The following is a 13,359-nucleotide window of genomic DNA, read 5'->3' on the forward strand; positions in this document are numbered from 1 at the left end:
TCCCGTGGACAGGGAAACATAGTTGGCGACTACTGGAGAGCCTGGGAGGTACCTTCTGCCCTTTTGTTTTACATTTCTGCTTTTCAATGTATGTATATTGCACACACGGCACACTTTATACTCTGTCCTGACATCCTACACTCAACATTCTGTATTCTGATGGCTCTTGCCCTGTTTCCCGCAGTTATGGGTTTTCGCATATTTTTCCATACTAGCGCCAGAGCTGGAGGTGGAGGCGCCCCTTATGACCCCTTACTCGCTTGTTTTCGAGGGCCAGTACCGGCCGCAGCCTCGGGAGACTCTCCCCTACCTACGGCAGTACTTCGACACGGTGCGGCCGTCAGAGGTAATTCAAAACTCTCAGTTCCCAATGTTTTCATCTTCGATTTATCCCGTACATCTACGATTTCTGATCAGCCTATGCATTGGTTATCCGTAGATCACCTGGCAGCCCTGGTTGCCTTTGGGTGGGGACCTTCGATTTCAGTTTGCCGGAGGATGGGCCTCTTCCCGGTATAGGATCTTGCTCAAGGGGCCAGTTGGTAGGGCCTGGTTCTTGGGGGAACGCTTCCTTCGTCAGACTATGGGCTTTCCTGAGCTGAATATTCCCTCAGCACCTCTGGACGGTATGCGGCTCGTTGATAGGCTTACCCCCTAGGGTGTCGTTGACACTAGGCTGGTGTAATAACCCTCACCACTGCTTACCGTTAAACACTGACTATCGCTAAACTGAACTGATAATGACTGATAACTGAACTGATTATGACTGATAATTGAACTGATTATGACTGATAATTGAACTGATTAAAGTACAGAACTGACTGACTGAAAACTGGAACTGAATTGACTGAGTATGTACGTTTAAATTGCATTCTATCTGTTGATTGTTTATTTGATCTGTGCGTATTTTAGTGTTTAAACTGCTAATTGAAGGCCTTATCGGCGGCCTAATCCGGAATTGATTGATGTTTTATGATCCTCATAATTAATGTGAATTTATGGTATAATTATCTGAAAACTGATTAGGTATGATTAAATTAGATCGAATGGTACCAAATTACATGAATTGGACTTATTTACAACCTTGCCCTTGAGTGGGCCACTACCTATACACCTTTGAGTTCATTACACTTGAATCAAAACGTTTTGCTCAGCCTTATCTCTTGTTCTTGCCGACCTTGAGGGAGAGAGGGAGAGAATAGATTTGTCTTCGAGGGATTGGCTTAGTCAACTTGAAGAATTGCTTGGTAATTGAAGTATAGATTGCATATTTGAGCTCCCAAACCTTGAATACAAGACTTAGGTAAGGATTTCATCTTCTCATTCTTGTGTTTGAGCTAATTTTTGCATGGTCCATGTTAAATTGTAGAGCTAAGTCATGTTTTAGTTCATACATGTTGATATAGAGCATAATTCATGCATGCATGTTTGAATTGTTGAGTTGTGAGTTGATTTCATGGTAAAATGGTACATGCATGTCCATAGTTTTGTAATGGTCCATGTTTTCAACTTGTTTTTGGATCAATTGGCTCCTTAGAGCATCAAATTGAAGCTTCAAAATGATTTGAATTTATGCATGTTTGCATGTTCATCTTGTTCATGAAAATGGTTTGAAATTGAGTTTGAATTAAACACCCTTGGGCTTTGAATTCTCAAATTGAGCTTTGCACCATGTTATTCTATGTGTTTATAAATGTTTTCCAGAAAATGGGCCCAAGAGGATTGGTTTTGATGCATTTGAACTTGGTTTTTGGCTTGGAGGTGCAATCTGGAATTCCCAGATTTTGCACTTCCGCTCGAGCGGGGAAAGTGGCGCTCAAGCGTGGAATCCGAGCATCCAGTATTTTCTCTGCACTGTTTTACAGTCCGCTCGAGCGGAGGATTGGGCGCTCGAGCAGAGGCATGTGTCTCACGATCGAGCGGGCGTCGAGCGCCCGTCGAGCGGAGATTTCACCCATCCAGTACTTTTACAGTACGCTCGAGCGTGTACCTTTGTTGCATGTCCGCTCGAGCGGGGAAACCTGCGCTCAAGCGGGACTCTGTTTTTCTGAATTTTTGAAACTATTTTCTGATCACATCTTTGCATCCTCATCCCATCCTAGGCATTCTTAGGCCTAGTTTAAGGCATCTTGTTGAGGATATAGATGTAGAACACACCGAGGCATTAGAGATTAAGTTATTATCTTTCCTAGCTGTGTAGCTTAGTGTGTTCAATTGTTAACTGTGTAGGGTTGGCGACTGGGGAGATACGCTCTAGCATACTGTAGCCCAGAACTCTGTGAGTAACGTTTGTGTAAAGATATGTTCGCAAATGATTATCTTCTGAACAACTGAACTGTACTGTTTTCTGAACTGATTACTGTTAACTGAATGAATGTATGTCCTATATTCTGAACTGTATTGTGGCATCCTTAGCACCTACTGTTTACTGTTACTGTTACAGAGATCTCTGTCAGTTCCCTTGTTGGAACCACTACTGTTTACTGACTGATGGCCATCATTACTGTTCGGTCTTTTAAGACCTACTGTTATGCTAATGGGTGTACCACATATGGCTGTACTGATTGAACGACTGAAATACTGTTTAAATGGACTGTTTTCATTACTGTAAGGACATTCATTCTTAACCTCTTTACGCATTATGTTATTCACTGGGCTTTAGCTCACTGCTCATATATATATGTAGGTGTACAGGCACCAGACCGCGGCTAGGAGCGTCAGGGTTACTCCAGTTTTGTCAAGCCAACTACTGTGCCTCACTGCGAGGTTCCGAGCCTATCGTGTTAAGGCTTAGGGGTGTTTTACAATTCCCCCTTCTGTACTGTCTTACTGTTTTGTATAGACCGAATGCTTACTGTACTGTTATGCAAGGGTTGAGTCCCTCGTCTGAATGATTGTAAATATTGTGCATACTGCTCTGTACTGTTTATGTAAATATGTTTGGAAAGTCTTTTTGCATGCAGACTGTCACAGCTCATTGGGCATTGTTTATTTACTGTATTGGCTTTCGCCAGGCCCTGTACTCTGTTTTACTGTTCTACTGTTCTGCAGGCCTTCGGTAATCTCGGATTACTGGCTGGTTACGGTGCTAAACCCATAGGGCCGGGTTTGGGTCGTGACAGCTGGGCACTGATGCACTGCTGTATATAGAGGACGGGGAGTACGTGACCTACCGTCACACCTACTTGATGCCTCCGTTGACAGGTGTCCGTACTCCTTCGAGGAGGTCTACTGACATGCCGTCTTCTGCGGGCGCCCCTTCTACTGGCAGGGCTAGCACATTGAGAGGAGGGGTTGGACCGGTCCCCCCGATTCCTCCGACTCATCATCATGCCGGATGGCCAGACATGCCGACCGAGTTGACAGGATGGCAATATGGGGCCTCCTACCCGATTCCGATAGAGCCTCCCATGCCTGATCATCGATATGTCATTGATCCCGATTCACCGCCGGTATGCTCCATTGCTTTTCATCTATGATTCAAATATTTAGACATTCCTTTATTCATTGATGATTTGAGCTTGTATCTGCAGCCACCTAGAGAGTACATGGAGGGGGTGATTGGATTGGTGGCCTCACTCGAGGGCATGGTCTTGCGGAGAGAGGCGCAACTATCCATCATAGGTTTCTAGGTACTCTTTAGTTTTCTCACATTTATAGTACTTCTGACGACATGTTGACCTCGAACATTTTACCACTTTGATTAATCGTATGTGTAGAGCACATCTAACACACACCCCATTCATGTACTGTACCTGCATGTGCCCACTTCATGTAGTTTTCTTGCATCTGCATCCGATATACATACTTTGGCTGACGTATTGCACTTTTTCTTTTCAGATGCCTCCGGTGTATACCGGGCCACAGGCCGGGCCATCCAGACCTTCCTGAGGAGCCGGGCCATCTAGGCTTTCTCGCGGGGCCGGGAGAGGGGAGTCATCCCACAGACGTAGAGCACCTATCGTAGAGGAGGAGCCTGGTGAGGACGAAGAGGAGGAGGAGGCTGCAGATCGTCAATTGGAGACATTTGCTGACAGAGAGGAGGGTTTCGACCCTGGTTCCGGGAGTAGAGAGGAGGCTGAGGAGGATTCTGGGGATGACAGTTCCGACTCGGACGGTGCCGGTGGTGCAGAGCCAGTTCCGCAGAAAAGGACGAAGAGGGCCTCTTATTCCTGCTCTTGAGAGCATTGGTGCAGCTGTTTCCTGCTTTATTTACCTTTTTACTAGTAGTTGTAGCACATTGCACATTATTAGGTAGTTTTATTTTCCGTAAAACTTGTACCCTTATTGTAAAATGTTGTAACAAAGGAAGCATGATGGAATGAAACAGCTTTTGTGAAAAAGTGTTGTATTTTAGGTTCTAAGCATCGCATCGCATCATTTTGCACAAAATGAGATTGAATGGAATCGTGAATTTGAAAATTGCCAAGTCAGGTAGTGAACCGTCACAACAAGCTAAACAACTTATCTTACTAAGAAATAACAAAACCTTAGCAAGTTTACAACTCGATAAACAAAACGCAACAAAACTGATAAACAAAGAGTAACAACTCAAATGCACAAAACTCGACGACTTGATAAACAGGACAGCTCGACCGACAAAACAACAACTCGATAAGCAAAACAACAACTCGATAAGCAAGACTAAACACCAATTCAATAAACGAAACATATTTCAGACGATCTGGGTGACCGAATGCATCCGAAACTGAGAGAAATTCGCACCTTTAACACTCCCAATGCATGGAAACGCTAGGAACTTCCTTCCAGAGGGTAAAATAGGACCAAAGACACACATTGCAGCATGGCCGGCCACCTTTGGGAGCTGGCAGACTAGCTTTTTGCATTTGAGGGAAGAGGGGTGGCCGGCCAGCTAGAAAAGGTGGCCGGCCGGCCACTTAGCTCAGCAACCACCAGGTTTTCGACACGTGTCCCCCCGAACAGTGCTTTATCCTCTTTAAAAGTCCTAGCTCCGTGGCTCATTCATTTCATCTCAGTTTTGCACCAAAATGGAGGCGTTCCTCGTCGAAAATCTCACAGCTTGGATCGCTTCTCTAGACGGCTCGAAAAAGCTGAACTTCTAGGGCTTCGGCTTGAATGCACTGTTCATGCTGGGCGTACTCCGTTGTATCTTCCTTTCCTCCACGCTGCGACGAGGTTTTGGAACCCGGTAACACACGTCTTTAGCTTTGGCGGGCAAGAGGTATGTCTAACCTTCGAAGATTTTCAAGTTTTGATGGAATCTGAATGCTATGAAGAGATTTTGCCTCAGCTTCGCTTTGGTCATGCCCAAGCTCTAGGGCGGATGTGTGGACTCACCACGCATGACATTCGGTCCCTGATTTGTAATGGGGAACTGGACATCCTCGGATTGATCTATCGCTTTTCTGACGCTGGTGACCGTGGCGACCATCATTGGCAAGGTTTCCGACAACATGCCCTTTGCTTGTGTATGCTATCTCACTTTCTGCTTGCGTCGGGCTTTGGTGGATCTAGCATTCGCCTGAATGAAGTTGCTCAAGACTTGAAGGAAGGAAGGAAAGAGTTGTATTGAGATGACACTGGCCGAGACACTGATGGGCTTAGATGCTTTCCATCGCCGGGAGACGACCAGATTTGCGGGGAGTCCGCTACTGCTGCAGGTAATGTTTCCCACCCAATCTCACATGTATATAGCTCACATCACTCGGCCCTCAGGCTCAGTTTTTCTCACAAAACCCTTGTCTCACTTTTCTCTCATCGCACATCTCTCTATTCTTTATTCTCTCATTTTTCATCCCTCCCCAGGTATGGTTGATGGATAAATTGCAGGTTGTGGACTCTTGCCCAGCCTACTCAGCTCGTGGCTACTTCTTTCGACAACGCCTAGTCGATGCCCTCGATGAGGGATGGTGGTTCGACTGGATGTGCAACTTGTCTGCAGATCGCATCGCTTGGCGCTGCCCTTGGCTCAATCTCCCGGCAATGAGCTATAGCATGTCCCGGCAGACCGGGATCCAGTTGATTGGTCTGACCCACTGTGTGTTCTACTTTCCGTTCCGGTTCCAACGCCAGTTCGGTCATGATCATACTTGCCCGCCAGAGGGGATAGAGTATCCGGCTTCATTCCCGATTCGAGGTGCACAGCTTGCCCGATATGCCACGGCATGGAGGACGAGAGAACTCCTGGCCCCTGCTCCCACTTTCAGTTATGCTTTGTCTGACGAGTGCTTGGATTGGCTCAATGAAGAGGCATGGATTGGGCCCAGCTCGGCATCAGAGGCTTCGACCAGCTCTGGGAGGGGGCGCAGGGACACCTGACTTGACTATGCCTCGGATTTATTGCTTTATTAGTACTTTCAAGTTTTCTTTAAAAAGCAACTTCGATTGTGTGCAAGAGCAAGAGAACTCTGTTTTGAAATCAATGAAATTGAAGGTTGCGGTACTGAAAATTTTCCGCTTTGGTCCAAAAATGGTCTTAGTTGTAGAAAGATTAATTTGAACAAAGTCAACTTTTATTAAAACTTTTCAAAACCATTTTCGATATGGATCAGAACTGGACACGCCTGAGATCTGTCACTGAGATGCACAACCCCAGATCCCTGCAACTGGAAAGTTGCCCCTAGTCTGAAGAGTAACGCGGCACTGCGTGGCAACGGAAAGTTGCCCCTGGTCTGAAAAGCATTGCATTGGAGACTCCAATGGATGCTGATAGACAAAGATGGCTGAGATGATCAAATGGACAAGGTTGATCGGGGAAAAGTTTATGGCTGAACTTCAGGATGAAGTTGCCTACGTATCCCAAAGATGGGAATCAAGCCTTACGTATTTCAGGCCTAGGTTCCCTTGGGTATTTTCACTCTCCTTTTGCGCTCTAACTTTTCCCAAGGCCGCCCTTTGCGGGTTTTCAACATTGCGAGCTTAGTTTTTATAATTTCAAATTTTTCGTGCTCTAAGTTTTGCCTAGGTCGCCCTTTCGGGTTTTTGGCCTAGCGAGCCTCTCAGGGGTAATATTTCTTCAACTTGTCCATATTGATCCGTTGTAAGAACTCCAAGCCATCTAGATTCATCAGAACCACAGCTCCACCTGACCAGATAGACTTAATGATGTAGGGACCAGTCCAATTGGGTCTGAACTTGCCCCTTGGGTCGTGGATGGGAGCTCGGTTGTCCTTGAGCACCAAATCTCCTTCCTGGACTTAACTTTCTTGTTGAAAGCCCGGGCAATTCTGCGCTGATAACCTTGAACATGGTACAGTGCTTTCAGTCTTCTCTCATCAAAGAGCATGAGTTCCTCAAACCTGCTCTGCTGCCAATCTGCTTCGGTTATTTGACACTCAGCCAATAGTCACAAAGACGGAACCTCAATTTCGATAGGTAGAACGGCCTCCATTCCATAAACCAACAAATATGGAGTCGCCCCAGTAGAAGTTCTGATTGAAGTCCTGTAGCCCCACAGAGCAAACGGCAACTTATCTGGCCAATCCCGGTAGGTTTCCACCATCTTCTGCAGTATGTGTTTGATGTTCTTGTTGGCGGCCTCAACCGTTCCATTGGTTTGCGGCCGATATGTGGATGACTTATGAAAAGCCACGTTGTATTTCTCCAACAAGTCAATCATTTCCTTTTTGAAGTGGGAACCGTTATCTGAAATGATCTCGTTTGGGACCCCGTAACGACAGATGATGTTGTTTCTGATAAACTTTGCGACATGAGAAGCTTTCAACACTGCATAGGACTGGGCCTCAACCCACTTTGTAAAATAATCTATCGCGACCAGGATGAACGCATGCCCATTCGACCCCTTTGGAGTGACAGCCCCGATCACGTCAATTCCCCAGACTGAAAATGGCCATGGTGAAGTCATGTTGTACAGCTTCGACGGCGGGATGTTCATGCGGTTTCCATGGATCTGACACTTGTGGTATCGCCAAACAAAACTGATACAATCCTTCTCCATGGTAGACCAGTAGTAACCCTGTCTGAGGATCTTCCGTGCTAGCATTACTCCGTTCATATGCACACCGCATTCTTCTCCATGGACGGCCTCCATCAGGCGCTTCGATTCCTCGGCTTCAACACACAGCTTATGCATTCCCAAATGACCTCTCTTATACAGCTTACCCCCACAGATGATGAACTGAACGACCATTCTTCTGATTGCCCTTTTATCCTTGGCATTTACCCCTGGCGGGTATGCTTCCTTCTCTAAGAAATTCCAAATGTAGTAATACAAGGGGTTTTCGTCTTGAACCTCATCTATGGCAGCAATTGACTCGTATGCTGGCGCAAATTTCTGGTCAATGATGACGGGACGCATCCGGACTCCGAACGGAATGTCTATCATGGAAGATAGAGTTGCTAATGAATCTGCGAACCTGTTGTTCTCTCTTAGTAGATGAGCAAAGTTTAGCTTCTCAAACCGAGGAATTAACAAGTCCAAGGTCTGGTGGTACATCATCATCTTTTCTTCTTTGACCTTCCAGTCCCCTTTTGCTTGGGACACAACAAGGTTCGAGTCCCCGATGACGTCCAACCGTCTTGCCCCTAGTTCCAAGGCCGCTTCTACACCGGCAATGCATGCCTCATATTCTGCTTCGTTGTTCGAGACTTTGAATCGGAGTTTGAAGGCTAGAGGGATACGGGACTTGTCAAGTGCTATCAGTAGCACTCCTATCCCATACCCATACTGATTTGACGCTCCGTCAAAGTACATCGTCCAAGTTTCATCGTCGATGTGCAAAATGGCCTCATCTGGGAATAAGTACTCGACTGCTTCACCCCCTTCCACCGGATGGTCGGCTAGGAATTCTGCTACTGCTCTCTCTTTGACTGACTTGCGCGTCACATATTTTAGATCGAATTCGGAAAGCAACAGCGACCAACGAGCTAGCCTACCCGTAAGTGCCGATTTCTCGAAGAGACATTTGATGGGATCGAGTCGTGAAACCAACATTACGGAGTGAGCTAACAGGTAGTGCCGTAGCTTCCTGGTAGCCCATACCAAAGCTAAGCAAGCCTTCTCCAACGGTGTATAGCTAGTCTCATACTCTAGCATCTTCTTGCTCAGATAGTAGATGGCTCTCTCCACCTTGTCATCGGATTCTTGCATGAGCATACAGCCCATCGTGGTCTCAGTCACTGAAAGGTACAATATCAACGATCTCCTCGGCTCTGGCGGTGACAACACGGGCGGGTTCTGCAAATATTCCTTGATTTGTTCAAAAGCAGCTTGGCATCGGCCATCCCATTGGAATTTCTTGCCTTTCTTCAGGAGACCAAAAGTGGTTCACAAGTCAAGGTTAATTTTGAGATAAACCGTCTTATGAATTGCACTTTACCCAGAAAGCCTCGCACTTCCTTTTCAGTCCTTGGTGGTGGCATTTCTAAGATGGCCTTGATTTTGGAAGGGTCGACTTCGATACCTCTCTGCGTAATCAGAAACCCCAGCATTTTTCCTGCTGTAACATCGAACGTACATTTCTAAGGGTTCAGCCGTAACCGAAATTCTCTAATCCTTTGAAAGAACTTTTGCAAGGCAGTGTAGTGGCCCTCTCTTTCCTTGGACTTGACAATCATGTCGTCCACGTACACCTCGACCTCTTTGTGGATCATATCATGCAATATCATGGTTGCGGCTCGTTGATATGTAGCCCCAGCATTCTTTAACCCAAACGGCATCACTCTGTAGCAGTATGTCCCCCACGGGGTGGTAAAAGCAGTCTTTTCCCTGTCTTCAGGTGCTATTACAATCTAATTATAGCCTGAGAAGCCATCCATGAATGAAAGCAAAGCATGCCCCGCTGTGAAATCCACCAACTCATCAATATGCGGTAAGGAAAAGTCGTCCTGCAGACTAGCTCTGTTCAAATCCCTGAAATCCACGCATACTCGGATCTTGCCATCCTTCTTCGGCATTGGGACGATGTTGTCCAACTAAGTCGGGTATTCAGATACCAACAGGAAGCCTGCGTCGATTTGCTTGGTAACTTCTTCCTTGATTTTGAGAGCCCAGTCTAGACGGATCCTCTTGAGTTTCTGCTTAACAGGTTGGGCCTCGGGGTCAAGAGGGATCCGATGCTGTACAATCTCAGGATCGATTCCAGGCATGTCTTCGTAGGACCACGCGAAAGCATCTTTGAAATCTTTTAATAAAGCGACTAAGTGCTCGCGTTCCTCTGAAAACAGCGTGGACCCGATCTGGACCAGCCGCGGGTCCTTCTCAGTACCAATATTCACTGTAGTGATTTCATCCATTAAGGGTTTGACAAACCTCTCCTGCTCTTGTTCAATTAAGCGTTGCAAAACCGGAGGAATTTCTTCCTCGTTGTTTTCATCAAAATTTTGAAAGTCTGAGTTAATGCAATAAATCAAGGGCACAGAAAAGTACTCAGAAACCACAGCTACTTGATTCTCATTAAGTACATCCAAATCGTCCGATTCCTCGGTTACAACAGACTCAAAAGAGAAAGAAAAAGACGACCTGGACAAGACTGTGGCATCCGGGTTATCATCCCCAGGATTACCAGACTCAGACTCAGTCGAGCTGGAACCTGATTCCGACTCACAAGATTCGGTGGAATCAGATTCCGGCTCACTACCTGACTCGGTGCTGTTGGACAAAAATCCCTCTTCGTACTGCCAAACGAGAAAGGGTGCGATAGATGCATCCAAAATAGTTACTGGTGGGCTCGCAGCCGTTCCATTCTTGATCACGCAGACCGAGAAGCTATCCCCCAAGCACTCCTGGTCGATCGGAGGATCTGAAAGTAGACATACCAGCGTTACCCCCATTTCAAGTTCGGTGTCCTCAGGCTGTACTCTCTCACACTGCTCAAACTCAACTGATGGGTCTGTCTGTTCTTCGGCAACGTCATCCCCAGATAGTTGTAGGTCGAAGAAGATCTTAAAACCGGGCACGCGCTTCCTCTCCGCGTTCAGCCACGGCTCCGGGAAGCCACAAAATCGAAAGTCCTCCCCCTCCCGGACGAAGCGTCCGTTCAGGGTACCCTGAATGGGTCGATGCATTAACTCAAAAGGCTTTCCTGCCTTCTTTGCTCTGGCTCTCCCAGCCATCTCTTTACCCTTCCTCACCCAGTCCTCTTTAGTGGGCAGATAACCCAAGCCAAAGGTATGTGGATTGTGCGGCACTTCGGTCAATGCTGCGACGCCCTTTCGGTCGCTTTTTCCCAATCCCATCCCAGGGATGTGTTGAAGCTTGTTCATGAGGTATACAGATTGAGCACTGACATACACTCCCTCATTAACAGCCATGACGTTCTGCACAATTCGGGCTTCAGCCAAAGTAAACCCTGATAAGAACACATCCTCTGTGCCATGTTCGATTTCCAAGACTGGTGTAGACACTTCCGGCGGAGGATGGATTGACGAATTTCCAAAAACAATAGCTACCCCTTTCCCGTGAGGGTACTTCAACATCTGATGCAAGGTGGAAGAGACTGGCTTGACCTGGTGCATCCACGGTCGCCCCAAAAGTAGGTTAAAGGTTGCGGGAACATCCAAGACATGGAAATCAATCTTGTGCTGTCCTGGACCAACCTGGGTCTGAATTTTGACAGTCCCCATCACCTCCCTGCTTGTGTTATCATAGGCTCTGATCACTTGAGTAGTTGGTACGAAGTCCGCGGGCTTCAACCCGATTGCATATGTCGTCCTTGACGGGCACACATTAATAGCGGATCCCGTATTGACAAGAACCACTGGTACCCATTTGCCTCTACATTCCACCGAGATGTAGAGAGGTTTGTTGTGATTTGCGCCCTCAGGCAGTAGTTCTTTGTCAGAAAAGGTCAACGTCGGGGAACCTCCTCCCGGAAAAACCAATCCAACCAGCTGCTCCGACGTGGTGTATATAGAAAGTTTGGCCTTGTCCATGGCTGAAAGGACAGCCTGCCTGTGTACTCGTGATGCCATAAGCAGTCCCTAGATGGAGATGTCTGCTTGTATCTTCTTTAACTGCTTCAATACAGCCTCTTCTTCGATTTGCTTTTCTTTCTGTCTCTCGGCTTCCTTATCCTTTCCAGATGCTTCTGGCTGGTCTAGGTGCGGGGGTTTGAAATACCGCCCGCTCCTTGTCATGTGATCAACCTCATCGAGATACCAGGTGTCGTCTGGTTGATTGCTCCCCCAATCCTCGTCTGTGTGGGCAAGACATAAATCATCGTCTTCCCACCACATTCTGCCGACGGCCGACAGACACCTGTCCGGCCCCAGTGTGATCGTACTCACAGTACCTTCAGCCCATATGCCCGCAGCATCTTCTGTTCCTGTGCCCACAGCACTTTCGGCCCCTTCACGGGCGTTTGCCTTCCTTATTCTCTTAGAATCCCAAAACTTTTCTTGTTCTGACTACATCAGTGCAGTTTGTTGTTCAACTTTCTCTATATCCACAATGCTCAAGTCCCGAGCAAAATTCTTTGTACCGGCGCTCTCCGGCAATGTACTTTGACTTTCGGCCCTTCCGGCCACAACTGATACCCTTGCCCCTGCCGGGCCCTGCTCTGGTTGGCACTCTCCCACCACATCCAGTTGATCATCTAGCCATCCGGTAGCCTCTGTCGATTCCTCATAATCAAACCAGTTGACTACCGCGCCCCTGATTCTTAGTCATCGAAAAACTATAGGTTGGCAAAGTCCTCTTCTACAGCCGCCACGTCATCTGTACCCTGCTCAAATCTATCCCCTTGGATCACACACAATTCTGTCTCTTTGGCAATTCTACACTCGGCTCAGACTGGCCCGCTAACAGGATGTAATCGCTCGGATCATAGTCTTCCCTAGTAAAATTCCCAAACTGCTCAAACCCTGATTCTACAGCTCCATCCTCCTCTGCAACCTCCTCTGCTCTGTCTTCAACAGCCGCCACCATCGGTTCAGGTTGGGTTGTGAAGATGTCCAGCATGCACAAAGAGTCAGTGCAATCAGGAAGGAGCACCTCCGGCTTAGATAGGTGATAAGGGGTGATATTGATGCTAGGATCGTAAGGCACGACCCCAGTCTGGATGAAATTGACTCTTTTGGGAGATGGAGCTTGGTTGTGTGTAGAGAGGGGGTTGGTTGTGACGTTGGGTTTTTCTGGTGGCAAAATCACTTTTTTGTCAATGAGATCCTGAATCTCATGACGTAACCTGAAGCATTGGTCAGTGTCATGACCGGGTTGTTGGTGATACGCACAGTACTTGGCTAGGTTGTGAGAGGGAGGGAGCGGATTTGGCAATGGCCTTGGCTCCAGGGGTTTTAGATGTCCTTTTCTGATTAGTACCCCTAAAGCCTTGGACAGGGGCATGTACAATGGGGTGAAGGTTCTTTGGCCACGGGGTTGGTATTTGGCTGTCTGTGTGTTGCTTCCGGATGCACCGG

At 47.2% G+C, this 13,359-nt stretch overlaps 1 pseudogene; it reads right to left on the reverse strand.

Moving 5' to 3' along the window:
* LOC114278941 (laccase-7-like) overlaps positions 1-12,868 on the reverse strand; it is a 55,484-nt pseudogene extending 42,616 nt beyond the window's left edge.
* Between the last annotated feature and the right edge of the window lie 491 nt (positions 12,869-13,359).

The sequence above is a fragment of the Camellia sinensis genome, chromosome 3, assembly GCF_055761805.1.
Source record: "Camellia sinensis isolate YWXY chromosome 3, ASM5576180v1, whole genome shotgun sequence".
Lineage (NCBI taxonomy): Eukaryota > Viridiplantae > Streptophyta > Magnoliopsida > Ericales > Theaceae > Camellia > Camellia sinensis.